Below are 17,454 nucleotides of genomic sequence, written 5' to 3' on the forward strand. Positions count from 1 at the left end.
GGGAAGAAAACATTTAGCACATCATTTATATTACCAAGATGTTAACTAGTAGGTACCATGGGAACACAGTTGTTATGGCATCATCACTGAGAAGACTTTAAACACTAGAGGTTTTTGTTTTTGTATTAGTTATTACTTATAAAGCCCTACTTGGCATGGGTCCAGGTTACCTGAGGAACTGCCTCACCCCCACTACATCGACCCGTCCCTTCTGGTCAGGCAGAAAGGGCGTGCTATGGACCCTGTCTATGAGGGATTGCCAATTGGCAGGGTCCAGGAGGAGGGCCTTCTCTGCTGTGGCACCCGCCCTCTGGAACAAGCTACCCCATGGGGTAAGACAGGCCCCCATTCTCCTGGCCTTTCAAAAGGGAGTAAAAACATGGTTATGCCACCTGGCCTGGGATGGGAGTGGCGACAGCTATTCAAGGGGGTGGTGGGGGTGGTTGGCCCCATGAGGGTGCCAGGATAAGATCTTATTTCCCATTTTGAATTTTATATTTTATATTTGTATTAATATGCTTTTATATTTATTTTTATTCTTTGTAAGCTGCCCAGACTCATTGTGTACGGGATGGGCAGCAGAGAAATTTAATAAATAAATAAATATTGTGAGGAGGTACATATGGGAGAAAATAAATTTTTCATGATGAGAAACAGGGGGAAAGTGACCTTGTACACAAAGGAACCTTTGTTTAAAAAATTCTGTACCTATAGTATATTCCTAATGGTTACCCTCTCAAGTTTTCAGGCTCTAGCATCCAAAAGCAAACTTTACTCAGTGCCAGTTCATCCACAATTGTAAAAAAAAAAAAAGAGGGAGGGAGGGAGGGAGGGAGGGACAGCATTGCTTGTAAAGTGTAACTTAGTGTCTATCTTATTTCTATATCGATCAACATTTATCCCTCTAATTATGAGGAGCAGCTTCTGCAACATTTGGGATGGCTGATTGTTGCCCCATATTATGGCCTTTTTCTACTATTGAATTAAAAATAATGTGAAGTAAATGAAGGTATGGAAAGATACCAAGGCAGAAATAGTCTCAGAGAGGGAGATGCAGTTCCTGCCCTGACTGTAAACTTGTATGAGACTGAGATAATTGAAACTGACTAACTGTTGGGCAGTCAGGTCTCTTACTTCACTAGGAATGGGAAGAAATGATTGAAATTGACAAAATGTTCTGTGAAATATTGAGAAACTGTCTAAAGCCACAAGCTCAGTTCAGTATCCCTCATTATTTTCTGTACACTGCAATAAAGAAAAATAGGCTGCTGTATCTAAAAGTAAATACACATTTCAGAATGCAGTTAAGTGGAATAGTGTGAAAATAACCCCTCTTCTTCCCCACAGAACAATGGAAGTCTGGTCATTTCAGAATGCAGTTTAATGGAATATGAGTAATACAGCCCCTTTTCTTCCCCAGATAAAGTCAAGGGGCTCTGCTTACCTTTCCTGTATTTTAGTGGAGGACTGCAGAGAAGTTTGTATCAAAAGTAGGGGGCAGGGAGATGATAGACATGGAAGGGACTTAGTAAACATAGTGCTAGTGGAGAGAAATGGCTGTGGCAGATGGGAAGGAAAGTGCTTATGCCTCCTAACTGTTGGAAACTGACATTTCTGAATGTGCATGTGAACACTCCTGGGACCAAGAATCTGTCCTGAGTAAGGATTAGTGAAGAAACTTTTATAACTATAATGGAAGGCGATTTATTTACCGGAAATGTCTAATAGGAATAGGAAGAGCCTAGCACTTAGGGGTAACTACATCCTACCAGGAGAAGAGTCCAAAAGCATGTGCTCTGTGTATGTCTGAGTGTCTCTGGGAACAAAGGCAGAGAGTAATAAAATCATCAATCTTGTGAAACAAAGAGTAGAGTGACAAACAAAAAGGGGGCACAGAGTAATCCTTAGCTCTCTATTAATACCTCTCTGTCCCCTTACAGTCAGTGGGTCATGAAGGGTTGAAGAATCAGTACCAGTGGAATCACCCCTCCAGCAGTTACGATAAGAAGATAGCTTACCAGAGAAGACAATAGTTAATATTGTTTTACAGAGGAAAGAACACAGCTAGAATATCAACTACTGTATTGCATATAAAGAGCTCACTTGTCTAAAGCTGCAGTCAGCATCCACAAAGAGAGCTGGTCCCAGAAGCACTCCCAAGTTTCAGACTTATTTGGGGAAAATGGGACCCATCCCAAAACAATAAATCACTTCCCTGCATGGAAATTGTTGTTGTACTCTGTCCTAGGGACAGCCAGAGATGCATGTTTAGTGCTATCACATTCAGTGAATAGTGTTGCTGGAATGAAAATGAACTTGGTCACACTCAAAAAGATTAGAAGCCGGATGGTTTGTCTGCAATTTTACTTACGAAACAAGGGAATGAGACCTTAGGCAATATCTGAATCTATAGTAGTACGATGACAACATTGTTACAATAAAATCCATATTTTTCATTCTACTATGAATTTTTATACTTACAGTACAAATCCTATGTATTGTCTGCTGTTTTAAAGACATAGTTCCTACTGCCAATATATTAAAAGAGCTTAGTTCCTAGCACTGACAATGTGTAGATACAAGGGATGACATTACATGTTGCAAAGTGTAGCCCTCTACACAGAAAGAACCCTCACGTGGACAGCTTTGTTTGTGATTCTTCCCACCCAATTTGTAAAGAACTAGTGTAGGGAAGAAAAGAAAGGTGAGGCATTTATCAAACTACTATGGACCCCTGTTGTTCTGTTGTTTATTCGTTTAGTCGCTTCCGACTCTTCGTGACTTCATGGACCAGCCCACGCCAGAGCTTCCTGTCAGTCGTCAACACCCCCAGCTCCCCCAGGGACGAGTCCATCACCTCTAGAATATCATCCATCCACCTTGCCCTTGGTCGGCCCCTCTTCCTTTTGCCTTCCACTCTCCCTAGCATCAGCATCTTCTCCAGGGGGTCCTGTCTTCTCATTATGTGGCCAAAGTATTTCAGTTTTGCCTTTAATATCATTCCCTCAAGTGAGCAGTCTGGCTTTATTTCCTGGAGGATGGACTGGTTTGATCTTCTTGCAGTCCAAGGCACTCTCAGAATTTTCCTCCAACACCACAGTTCAAAAGCATCGATCTTCCTTCTCTCAGCCTTCCTTATGGTCCAGCTCTCGCAGCCATATGTTACTACAGGGAACACCATTGCTTTAACTATGCGGGCCTTTGTTGTCAGTGTGATGTCTCTGCTCTTAACTATTTTATCAAGATTTGTCATTGCTCTTCTCCCAAGGATTAAGCATCTTCTGATTTCCTGACTGCAGTCAGCATCTGCAGTAATCTTCGCACCTAGGAATACAAAGTCTTTCACTGCTTCTACATTTTCTCCCTCTATTTGCCAGTTATCAATCAAGCTGGTTGCCATAATCTTGGTTTTTTTGAGGTTTAGCTGCAAGCCAGCTTTTGCACTTTCTTCTTTCACCTTCATCATAAGTTCCTCCTCAGTTCCTCTTCACTTTCAGCCATCAAAGTGGTATCATCTGCATATCTGAGATAGTTAATGTTTCTTCCAGAGATTTTAACTCCAGCCTTGGATTCCTCAAGCCCAGCATGTCGCATGATGTGTTCTGTGTACAAGTTGAATAGGTAGGGTGAGAGTATACAGCCCTGCCGTACTCCTTTCCCAATCTTAAACCAGTCCGTTGTTCCGTGGTCTGTTCTTACTGTTGCTACTTGGTCGTTATTGTCATGAGTGCCGTTGAGCTAAAGTCATCAGCGCAATGGCACTCATGACAATGACAAGGAAATAGGTGAAGGGGTACAAGTTAAGTAGCCATCAACCTACAACGACTAACGGCCAACAAACAATAGCCAAATGAATCACGGAGCCACCCAAACCATCAGCGGCAATACAACGGGGATCGCCCAGCTGAAAGCAATCAGCAGAAGAATGGAAACCTGACGATGGGCGATCCCGGAAACCCTCACCCACCGGCAGGGCAACGCATGGGACAAAGGGGGGTGACGTGACCGTGAGCGAGGGGGCGCTGACCGGCGCGGGGTATTTAAACCCCGCACCGGCGCGCTCCTGTCACTCTCAGCTTTTTTCTACCAACGCTGTACCTGCCCTGCAATAAACCAGAGCCTGATTCGCAAACCAGTGTCTGATTGTTATTCAGGGGGAGGCAGCGCATGACAGTTATACAGATTCTTCAGGAGGCAGACAAGATGACTTGGTATCCCCATACCGCTAAGAACTTGCCACAATTTGTTATGGTCCACACAGCCAAAGGCTTTAGAATAGTCAATAAAACAGAAATAGATGTTTTTCTGAAACTCCCTGGCTTTTTCCATTATCCAGCGGATATTGGCAATTTGGTCCCTAGTTCCTCTGCCTTTTCTAAACCCAGCTTGTACATCGGGCAATTCTCGCTCCATGAATTGCTGAAGTCTACCTTGCAGGATCTTGAGCATTACCTTACTGGCATGTGAAATGAGTGCCACTGTTCGATAGTTTGAACATTCTTTAGTGTTTCCCTTTTTTGGTATGGGGATATAAGTTGATTTTTTCCAGTCTGATGGCCATTCTTGTGTTTTCCAAATTTGCTGGCACATAGCATGCATTACCTTGACAGCATCATCTTGCAAGATTTTGAACAGTTCAGCTGGGATGCCGTCGTCTCCTGCTGCCTTGTTATTAGCAATGCTTCTTAAGGCCCATTCAACCTCACTCTTCAGGATGTCTGGCTCTAGCTCACTGACCACACCATCAAAGCTATCCCCGATATTGTTATCCTTCCTATACAGGTCTTCCATATATTCTTGCCACCTTTTCTTGATCTCTTCTTCTTCTGTTAGGTCCTTGCCATCTTTGTTTTTGATCATACCCATTTTGGCCTGGAATTTACCTCCGATGTTTCTAATTTTCTGGAAGAGATCTCTTGTCCTTCCTATTCTATTGTCTTCTTCCACTTCTGTGCATTGCTTGTTTAAAAATAATTCCTTATCTCTTCTGGCTAACCTCTGGAATTTTGCATTTAATTGGGCATATCTCCCCATATCACTGTTGCCTTTTGCTTTCCTTCTTTCTTGGGCTACTTCTAGTGTCTCGGCAGACAGCCATTTTCCCTTCTTGGTTTTCTCTTTCTTTGGGATGTATTTTGTTGCCGCCTCCTGAACAATGTTGCAGACTTCTGTCCATAGTTCTTCTGGGACCCTATCTACTAAGTCCAGTCCCTTAAATCGATTCCTCACCTCCACTGCATATTCCTTAGGAATATTAGTGAGCTCATATCTAGCTGATCTGTGGGTCTTCCCTAATCTCTTTAGTCTGATCCTAAATTGTGCAAGAAGAAGTTTGTGATCTGAACTACAGTCAGCTCCAGGTCTTGTTTTTACCGACTGTATAGATGTCCGCCACCTTTGGCTGCAAAGGATGTAGTCAATCTGGTTTCGGTGTTGTTCATCTGGGGAAGTCCAAGTATAAAGCCGTCTCTTAGGTTGTTGGAAGAGAGTGTTTGTTATGCACATTGAATTGTCTTGGCAAAATTCTATCAGCCTATGTCCTGCTTCGTTTTGTTCTCCCAGGCCATGCTTACCTGTAATTCCAGGTGTCATTTGACTGCCCACCTTAGCATTCCAGTCTCCCGTGATGAAAATAACATCTCTTTTAGGCGTGTTGTCCAGTAGGTGCTGCAGATCCTCATAGAACCGCTCTACTTCAGCTTCTTCAGCATCTGTGGTTGGGGTGTATATTTGGATCGCTATGATGTTAGATGGCTTGCCCTGAATTCGAATTGAGATCATTCTATCATTTTTTGAGTTGTATCCAAGTACTGCTTTAGCCACTTTACTATTAATTATGAAGGCTACTCCATTTCTTCTGTGGTCCTCTTGTCCACAGTAGTAGATTTGGTGGTCATTTGATGCGAAGTGGCCCATTCCAGTCCATTTCAGTTCACTGACGCCCAAAATGTCTATCTTTAATCTTGACATCTCACCAATAACCACATCCAATTTGCCCTGGCTCATAGATCTTACATTCCAGGTTCCAATGGTGTGTTGATCCTTAGAACATCAGATTCACCGTTCACCACCAGCACCGTCGGCCGCTAGCCGTCCTTTCGGCTTTGAGCTAGCTGTGTCATCACATCTGGGGCTAGTTGAACTCATCCTCTGTTCCTCCCCAGTAGCATTTTGACCATCTTCCGACCTGGGGGTCTCATCTTCCGATGGTATACCGACATATCTCTGGTTGTACTGATCCATTTAGTTTTCACGGCAAGAATACTGGGGTGGGTTGCCATTACCTTCCCCAGGGATCGCATTTAGTCTGACCTCTCTGTCATGACCTTCCCGTCTTGGGTGGCCCTTCACGGTTTAGCTCATGGCATCATTGAGGTGCTCAAGCTCCAGCACCACAACAAGGTAACGATCCTTTGCTGAAGATGGACCCCTACTTTAACTAATGTATACTTGAATGCCTGTATAGAATTTACAGAAGTACATTGGTATGTGGATATGGCTCTATCTGTACCATCAAGAACCTTGAGAAATGTTTTGGCTGTATTCCAGGATTTTCATGTTGTAGATCTTCAGATAAATGTATATAATTAAGAGAGCAGAAACAGCTTATTTGGACAATCACAGTACCCAAACAATATTTATTTATTTGTTTGTTTGTTTGTAAAATTTCTAGAGGAGGGACTCTGGGTGGTTTACAATAAAAATAAAATTTAATATTCAGTACCAACTATAAATAATAAATAATAAATTAAATATAAATACAATAGAAGGTAAAAATATAAAATGCAGTAAAAACCAGATGGCAATAAGTTGTACTTCAGTCCATGAATATATAAGGGGTCATTCTAAGGTGCTAGCCATCCCCAAGAATGACTATTCCTTTCCCTGCCCCAGGTGCGCTGACAGAACCAGGTCTTCAGTTTTTTACGAAAGTCCAGGAGAGAGGGGGCTTGTCTCACATCCGGGGTCAGGATATTCCAGAGGGCGTGAGCTACTGCACAGAAGGCCCACTTCCTGGACCCCACCAGGTAGAATTCTCTTATAGACGGGGTCCGTAACATGCCCTCTCTACGTGACCAGGTGGGATGGGTTGATGTGATGGGAATGAGATGGTCCCTCAGGTAGCCTGGACCCATGCCATGTAGGGCTTTAAAGGTAATAACCAATACCTTGAATTGGACCCGGAAACAGATTAGAACTCAATGCAGCTTGTGCAGCAAAGGATGTGTGTCGAACTTGGGGCAGCAAGAATTGCCCACGCGGCTGCATTCTGGACCAGCTGTAGCTTCCAGATATTCTTCAAGGGTAGCCCCATGTAGAGCACATTACAGGAGTCTATATGGAAGATGATCAGGGCATGAGTGACCATTCAAAGGGCCTCTCAATCCAGGAAAGGGTGTAACTGGTGCACAACATGAAGTTGCACAAAGGCCCTCCTGGCCATGACTGTCACCTGCTCTTCAAGCAGGAGTTGTGAGTTCAGGAGGACCCCCAGTTTATGCACTGCGTCTGTCTGGGGCACTGCAACCCCATCCAAGACCAAAGATGACAATTTCCCGGATACTGAGGAGCCATTAATCCACAGCCACTCCATCTTACCAGGGTTCAGCTGAAGTCTGTTCCCCATCCAGGCCTCCACAGCCCCCAGGTACCTGGAGAGGGTGGTCATGGCATCCCTTACTTCACCTGGCATGGAGATGTATAATAATCATCCTGTGGTGACGGATGATCTCGCCCAGTGCTTTCATGTAGATGTTAAAGAGAAGCGGGGAGAGTACTGAGCCCTGCGGCACCCCACAAAGAAGGGGCCGTGGGCTGGATCTCTCGCTCCCTATCAACACCAATTGGGACTGGCCTTGGAGGAAGGTGAACTAGCGGAAAACTATGCCACCCACCCCCAACTCCCTGAGCCGCCCCAAAAGGATACCATGGTTGATGGTATTGAAAGGTGCTGAGAGGTCAAGAAGAGCCAGGATGATTGAACTGCCCCCATCCCGCTCCCACCAAAGATCATCCATCCAAGTGTGACCAATGCTGTTTCCATCCCATATCTGGGCCTGAAACCTGACTGAAAGGGGTCTAGATAATCTGCTTCATCCAAAATCCTCTGGAGCTGCAACGCCACCACTTTCTCAACCACCTTCCCCAAAAAGGCAGCTGGAAACGCTCCCTCTCTGAAGGATGTATTTACCATTGTCTGGATCCAACCACATGTCACCTCCTGAGCTGCATTCACCAGCAGGAGAGACTTGGATCTAGTTGGCAAGTGGTGGCATTTACAGTCTGGAGGATCCTGTCCACTTCCTTGGGCCCAACAGGTTCAAACTGTTCCCAGTTAACTGGGCAAGTACATTCCCCAGGCATCTCCAGAGACCATGTCTCATGCTTGGAGTCCAACTTGGAATGAATATGAGTGATTTTATCCTGCAGATGCCCAGAGAACTCCTCAGCCCAGCCCTGTAGGTGGATTTCTGAATCACCTTTCCCCAAAAGAGATTGGGTGATCTTGAACAGGGCTGCCAGGCAGCATTCTGCGGATGGAATAAGAGCGGAGAAATACTGATGTTTCACTGCTCTTACGGCCACAAGGTATGCCTTAACAGCGGCTCTTGCTTGTGTTTGGTTGGGTTCGGTCTTTGTCTTCCTCCAGCGGTCCTCTAGACATCTCTTAACCCACTTCAGAACCCTCAGCTCCTCTGTAAACCACAGGAAGTGTCAGGTCTGGGGGGACAAGAGAGGCCACACAGTCGCGATCCTGCCCAAGGCCCTGGCCACTTCCCTATTCCAGGCAGCAGCCAGGGCCTCTGCTGGACTGTGCAGCAGATCCTTGGGTATGACCCACAGCTCCCTCTGAATCCCTACCAGGTCCATCAGTTGCTGGGGGCGGACCAGTTGAATGGATCCTGCCTCCCTGCGGAGGGGGGTGGCATAAGAGAAACTCAAGTTCACCAGGGTGTGATCTGACCATGACAAAGGGGACAGGTGTAACTCTCCCCTCAGATCACATTGCCACTGCTCCGACAAGAAAACTAAGTCCGGTGTGAGGCCACGGTCTAGAGTTGGGTCCCGAATACTCTGAGACAGGCCCATGGCCGCCATGGTGGCCATGAACTCCTGAGCTGCTTCCAAAGTATGCCCCAGGGATGGCAAGTTGAAGTCCCCCAGAACCATAAGTCTGGGAAACTCCACTGCCAACTCTGAGACAGCCTCCAGCAGCTCAGGCAGGGAGGTTGCTAATATGCTAATTAAATATCCATAAAAGGCAAAAGAAAAGAAAAAGTCACTGAAAATAGTAGCACAGTGGCCAGTAGTTAGTAACACCATCTTAATCTGAACCTTGATACTGCTATAATGTACTTCTGCCCACCACAACACATGTTATATTGCAGTGATGTAAACCCATAGGTAAGTTGAACTTGATTTTACACAGGGAGGGAAAGTTGATTCAGGTTGTGGTAGTCCTATGTTCTTTTTATCATACAGATCCACCCCATATAAGTGCAGCAAACAGAAGCAGCATATGTTAGAAGTGACAAATTGGGGGCTTCTGGAGTGAGTCATGGCTGACTGAAGACGTCTCTGCAAATAAGTGGAGATGATGACTGCTGTGAAGATGAAACACTGGTGAGAAGACTGGTCCTTTGAATCTCTCTGGAAAAGAGGAGAATGGGAGATCGCCCACGAGTGCTCTGTTTGGCAGCTCCTTGTGAGGAGACTGTAAAACAGCAGTCTCCCATGGGTTTGAGCACCAGGAGCCGAGGGACACAACATCTTTGCTTTCAGCAGCAACGGAGCCTTTCATAAGGACACTAAGCCAGCTGAACTCACTTTCTAATCACTTTTACCTGACATAGACACTATAGAGTTTGAAGGCATAGAAGATAATAAAATTGGATTACCAAAATGGGAATACAAAAGACAAATCAAGAAAAGGATCTGGACATGGAACAGCTGCGACAAGAAATCCTGGACCATACCTCTTTATGGGATTTACATATAGTAGGCTGGCGAAAGCATTGAAGACTTCCTTTAAATGCCAAAGAGTGAAGAAAGATCAAATCCTGTGATGCCATTGGCATGATTTAAAGGTCAAGATTGTGCAGAGCAAAAAGAAGGAATATAAAGTTGGACTATTTGACCAGAGATTAACTACTTGTTTGATATTTCTGGTAACTCCTAATGGACTTCTTGCTGAACTAGGACTGAAAAGATGATGATTTCTGGATTGTGTATAGATAAAAGTTAGGCTATAGGAAGAAGAGGTTTTTTTATTTGCAGCTTCAAAGGAGGGTGAAAAGTTACTATGTTAGCTTATCCTTGGTGTGATGAAGGTTGGAAGCCACTTATTATTGTCTTTGTTGTCTTCTTCTTCTTCTTCCTTCTCTTCCTCTTCCTCTTCTCTACTTTTTTCCTTTTTTTCTTTTTTCTGCACCTTCTGGACTTTTTCTTTTTTTTTCTAGTTTAGTTTGTATTAGTTTTAACTATGTTTATTAAAACATCAATAAAATTATTATAAAAAAAGGAAGTGACAGATTTGGTAGAGAATTTAATTAAGATTATTTGTAGTTGATCAGATAGGATTTCTAATTAGAAATAACTGGCAATGTCCATTGATAGAAAAATATTCACTTGTTTTAAGGGAACTGAGAGAGAGAATGAGAGAAACAGAGAGAGAACTTGGTTTCAAAGATTATAGTAAACAAAGATGTAGGCTTATGCTAAGCCATCAGTCATAGTTTACTAATCAGAATGGTTGGGTTCATACAACTTACTCAGTCCTGCCCTCCAAAGAGTAATAGCTTTGTGTTATGTGTGACTGCTGCTGAAGTGTAAAGCAATAAATATGATTTATTTTTATGTGCCAGTTGTGTTTCTAGATCTAAATCTTTAATAATGATATCCAATTGTTCCACATTTAGATGATTTTAAAGGACAGCAGGGGGCACCAAATCTGCATATTTTTTCTACATTTTGTTTAAGTCCAGGCATAGAACAATAGTTAAGCACTTAATAGCAGTGCACTAATGTTTGCTTGGGTTTGAGAATTCATCACCCCAAATTTCCTTTATAAAAAACATTCCACTGCTTAGAAGATAAACAAGAAAACATTACAAAAATTTTGCTACAGAATACCTAAAATGGTCAATTATAATTCACCCAAATATTAATGTATTGATAACTATACATGGGGGGAAAGCTGCACTTGTTTTTAAAGGTAGATCCAACATTATAAAGCCCCAGTCTTGCATTTCTGAGTTCAAATATTAAAATTTAAAGAAAAAAGAATACAGTATTGATTTTGGTTAAGAAAATTCTCTCTTCCATTATTACTTTCCTTGCTCTAAGAAGGCAAAATTATCAAAGTTTCATAAAAACAAAAAGTATCATAATAAATGTTGCATAAAATTATGCTTCCTCCTGCGTTACACAACATTAGATAAAATCCACAAGAGCTCTATCGAAAATGTGCTTCTATTTGAAGCTAACAAAGAATTTCCCATTACAGTTAAAACGTATATTACCTTTATTTATTATTAAATGTTTATACCACTGAGAACCCTAATCTCTGCAGTTTATAATGAATACATAAAGCAGATTAATAAAAGCATTACAATAACTACTAAAACGAAGTGTTAAAAATGGAAAACTATCAAGAATTGAAAGATGTTACTTGTAAGGCTTGTTAAAATGTCATTTATGGGCAACCAAACAGAAAGTGCCATACCAAGTGATCACCAGAGAAGCCGCCCAGAGCCTCCCTTTGAGTGAGATGGGTGGTGACGAAATTCGAACTATAAATAAATAATAAGCAAGCAAGCAAGCCCATAGCAATTGTACCTAAATCTAAAAATCAGGGAAGTCCTTTATTTTCTCTTGGGAATCTGAGGTTCTACAACTTTCATGAAAGTGTCTTCCTCAAGACTTAATTGTAATGGTAGGCCTGTTCCCCTCATTAAGTCATTGAACTTTTCAGTAGTGGGAGACAGGTGCTATATGCAGATTATTTTAGATTTCATGAAAAAGCAGCAAACTCTAGGTCATTTAATGTATTATTGTTATATGTTTTTACTTTCTGTGGGGGACAAATAATATTCTCCTTGCATACGTGATACTGAACTGCATAGTAGCCAGAACAGGAAAGCTGAAACTGCCTGATGACCCAGGAAGGGAAGGAGACAAATAACAAAAACCAGGCTATTGTCTTTTCTGTGATATGAAGGGAGTCAATGTACAGATACAGTAAAGGACGTTTTTAATGTTAGAAGCTTGTATCAATAGAAAGGGTGGGCTTATAAGAGCAAAATGTAGACATGCCAGGTCAGCCAATAGTAAGGCCATCCCATGTTGTTCAAAAATCCTACGTTCCTGCAATAAAGATTAAGTTACAATTTATAGTGCTTTTGCATATCCCATGTATCATTTCCAGAGGGTAAATAACTTGTAACCTTGTGGGCTTGAGGCTCATCTGGGTTCTTCTAGTGAGGAGCCCAGCAATCACTGTAGTTGTGCATGCCAATAAAAGGTATGTCGTTGCACCTATCTCCAGTTGCTTTGGTTCCTTATTTAAGTGGGCATTTCCCCACAACATTTCAGTATGTGGGGCCTATGGGATTTTTTTTTTTTGGTTCACGTCCCTCATATTGGTATTAGCAATTAAACAGTACATTGTTCTACCATGTTGGCTTTACCAGTGTACAGAGCACCATGTTTCTCAACTGAGTTGGAATTGAAACTCCTGTAAGACTTTTGGGAATTGAAGTTCTAATGCGTGGAAGAATTTTGATTAAGTTAAAGAGAAACATAGTAGCTGACAAAAATATCTATATTTTTACTCATAAAAATTGCACATGATATTTTAAAAGAAGTATGCCCTCCTGTGAGACAGCAGGGAGAATGCTATTTCTAAGATGCAATTATTTGTACTTAGAAATATATGGAGACTTTTTGACATTTAAGCTAACTTGTCAGCTGACAGATGTCTGCACTTGTGAGTGCTGTTTATTCTTTATTTCTTTTTATGGTTCAGTTATAATTATATTTGTACTTTTAACTTATAGTTAATAACAATAACATTCAGTGTAGAGATGTTTGGTGGATGCTTTGTATATATAGTAATAAGTACACTTTTAGAAGTACTGTATGCATATTCTGCATATTTATTCATCAGTTAATCAACTAAATTTTGTACAAATAATTGTTTAAAACTGCAGTCTTAAACCCACTTGAAACAAGTGAGACACTGGAACTAACTTCTGAATAAATATATGTAGATTTCTATTTCATTATTTCTTTTATTTATGGATAGGCTATTTAATAGACTAACCAGACTTCAAGAAATACAAGGCTTAAGCATCTTCATTAGTTTTATATTAGAGGAACCTTAAATAAATATGTATAATAAACTAGATATCTGTGGAAATCCATTATTCCACATAATATTAAAGTTCTGTTTTTCATCATTGAGATTACCTATGATAAGCCATGATTTGTTCAACCATGGCTTATTCAATCAAATACAGTACGCTACCTGAAAACCAAATCAACCATCCTGTGATTTGCTGTAACGTGTGAATGCAGTCAGTGTTCTAGAACATTATAATTAAGGCAGAAAAATCTTGAATTAATTCCACACTTGTGTCAGTTGGGTTGCTCATACAGCATGCCAATTCATAGAATAACTTGTTTGCTTGAAGCTAAACACAACATTTGAATTCAGTCATTATAGTGTGCAAATCATAGCTTATGTTCTATTATTATGTTTTAGCATTATCCAACCATTATGGCTCATTTAACAAACTATGGTTAAAACCATCAGTAACTTGGCAGTGTATGAGCTAAGCCACTGCCATTCATTTATCTGAATGCTCATATAGTAATTACACATAAAGAATTGTAAGAATGGTATCTGCTGGCAAGGTACCAGAATCAATTTGGAAAAATTTAGACAATACAGGCAGACAGCTGGAGGCTCATTTGTCTGACTCTATATGAATGCAAAATTCTGAAGTTTAATATTTTCTACTTCATTCCCAAACTGACACCAACACTACTTTGCAATATCTTTGAGATATGAGTTTATTTCCAGTTAGGTTTGCAAAAGAAATTAAGACTAGAAAAGGGGCAATTGCTCATATATGTAAGAGGATAATCTTTAAAAACAAAACTTCATTCAAGATTAGATATAGCTAAACTAATATAATTTGGTGATGGTGTATAGTAATTTCACAAAATAATAATATAGGATATATAATAGGAATTGAAATCATTTTCATTAAAAACTGAATTAATGTTAAATTAATCTTCATTTAAAAGGTATCTCTTAAATTCCTGGATTTCATTAAAAGGGAGATTTTATAATTAAACCTTATTTTTTTAACAACAGGCATAGAAAGAGTTCACTTATTTTTAGAATGATTCCTAAATATTTTAATTGTATGCAGTATCTAAAAACTACTCTTCATTCATGGTTTAATTTCATCATAAAGAATAAATTCAGACCTGGTATATTTTACTTAGCTGATGACTAAGGCTGACGCAATTAAAGTGGTCTTAATGCTTGGCTAAACAATAGTTGGGTTCAGTGGAAGAAACCTTAAGATAAAAATAACCTGAAGATTGCACCACTTCATCTGAATAAACAAAATAGTATATGGGGGATCATGATGGAATTCTTGGCGATATGTAATTCAAATAACTGCATACATATGCTGGTCTTTGTGACATTACTGCAAGCAGTGGTATTTATTGGTTATTCATGTTTCTCAAGCTGACAAGTGTTATTATCCTGATTCAGGTGATGAATAGCTGTAATTATATTTAGTACATTCAATTCTCCAGAAATGATATTTCATTGATATTTCAATCAACACTTCCTTGAGAATTTGGAATGGAGCAACTCTTAAGATGCCTTCAGAAAATTATACAATATATAATATACATACAGAGGAAGGGAACATGGTGAGAAGAGATGATATGTCCATGACAGTTATATCATGGAAGTTAAGAACTGTTCTTCAACAGAAACAAAACAAAACCACACAAACTGTTAAACCTTACTTATGAAAATATCTAATAATTTAATACCATCACTCAAGATGTTTTTTTTTTTTAAAAATACAAAATGTAAGGTATGGAGGGAATCACACTGCATCTGCATGGAAGGGATGATTGTGCTACATATAACCATACATATAGGTAGGTGTGCATACATGAGATCCAATCCCAGGAAAAGATGCCGTTGCTTTGAGTGTTCTGTTTGTGCTCCCACATGCTCTGAAGCACCCTGCTGCACTCAATATGCCAACAAATTTGGAAAACTCAACAGTGGCCACAGGATTGGAAAAGGTCAGTTTACATCCCAATTTCAAAGAAGGGCAATGCCAAAGAATGTTCAAACTACTGTACAATTGCGCTCATTTCACATGCTAGCAAGGTTATGCTCAAAATCCTACAAGCTAGGCTTCAGCAGTATGTGAACCAAGAACTACCAGAAGTACAAGCTGGGTTTCAAAGAGGCAGAGGAACTAGAGATCAAATTGCCAACATTCGCTGGATCATGGAGAAAGCAAGAGAGCTCCAGAAAAAACATCTACTTCTGCTTCTTTGACTATGCTAAAGCCTTTGACTGTGTGGATCACAACAAACTCTGGCAAATTCTTAAAGAGATGGGAGTACCGGACCACCTTACCTGTCTCCTGAGAAACCTATATGCGGGTCAAGAAGCAACAGTTAGAACCGGACATGGAACAACCGATTGGTTCAAAATTGGGAAAGGAGTAGGACAAGGCTGTATATTGTCACCCTGCTTATTTAACTTATATGCAGAGTACATCATGAGAAATGCCGGGCTGGATGAATCACAAGCTGGAATTAAGATTGCCAGGAGAAATATCAACAACCTCAGATATGCGGACAATACCACCCTAATGGCAGAAAGTGAAGAGGAACTAAAGAGCCTCTTGATGAGGGTGAAAGAGGAGAGTGCAAAAGCTGGCTTGAAACTCAACATTAAAAAAAACTAAGATCATGGCATCTGGTCCCATCACTTCCGGGCAAATAGAAGGGGAAGAAATGGAAGCAGTGATAGATTTTATTTTCTTGGGCTCCAAGATCACCATGGATGGTAACTGCAGCCATGAAATTAAAAGATGCCTGCTCCTTGGGAGGAAAGCTATGGCAAACCTAAGCAGCATATTAAAAAGCAGAGACATCACCTTGCCAACAAAGGTCCATATAATCAAAGCTATAGTTTTCCCAGCAGTAATGTATGGCTGTGAGAGTTGGACCATAAGGTAGGCTGAGTGCCAAAGAATTGATGCTTTCGAACTGTGGTGCTGGAGAAGACTCTTGAGAGTCCCTTGGACTGCAAGGAGGTCAAATCAGTCAATCCTACAGGAAATCAACCCTGACTCTTCATTGGAAGGACAGATACTGAAGCTGAAGCTCAAATACTTTGTGCACCTAATGCGAAGAGAGGACTCACTGGAAAAGACCCTGATGCTGGGAAAGACTGAAGGCAAAAGGAGAAGGGGACGGCAGAGGATGAGATGGTGAGATAGCATCACTGATGCAATGAACATGAATTTGAGTAAACTCCAGAAGATAGTGGAGGACAGGAAGGCCTGGCGTGCTATGGTCCACAAGGTCACGAAGGGTCGGACATGACTTAACGACTGAACAACGAATCTGTTCCAGTTTGTCCAAAGCCTTCTTCAAGTTGTGTGTCAGAACTGGACACACAACTTAAAGAGGTCTGATCAATAGTGAAATTGTTTTTGTGATCTGGAAATAGTGCTTCCACTGGTGGAAATTAAAATAGCATTTACCTTTTTAGCAACCATGTTTCACTGTTGTGTCCCAAGGTCCTTTTCACAAGTACTATAACCAGACCAGATATCCCCATTCTAAACCTGTGCACTTGGTTTTTTTTCCTAATTAAGAACTTTGCATTTGTCTCTGTTAAACTTAATTCTCTAATTTTGAGTCACTTGTCTAACCTACAAATTCATTTTGAATTATCTTTCTGTCTTCTACAGTATTAGCCATCTCATCCGATTTTATCTCTTCATCCAGTCCTTAATAAAAATGTTGAATAGGTCAGGGCCAGACCAAACCCTGTGGCATTCCATTTGATTCCACTCTTTGGTTTAACATTGTTAAACAAGAAGGCATAATAGGCTACTGGAATGGAAAGTAATGGTTCTGAATAGAAAGACATTTTAAATTTTAAATTAGTTTTTGCCTCAATCCACAAATTATTTATTTTATGGGTTTGATATGGATATCTGGGAGCCACTGGCTTTGTTTCTTTTTTTTGTCTGTAACGGGATATTTATCCAATTTTCCTCTCCAAGCTGTTTCTACCAAATTATAACAATGTTTGATTAAATGGTAAAGAACATGCTAACACAGAGCTATATTCTTGGAATTAACCTTTTCATCTTACAACAAAGA

The sequence above is a fragment of the Candoia aspera genome, chromosome 1 (genome assembly GCF_035149785.1).
Source record: "Candoia aspera isolate rCanAsp1 chromosome 1, rCanAsp1.hap2, whole genome shotgun sequence".
NCBI classification, from domain to species: Eukaryota; Metazoa; Chordata; class Lepidosauria; order Squamata; family Boidae; genus Candoia; species Candoia aspera.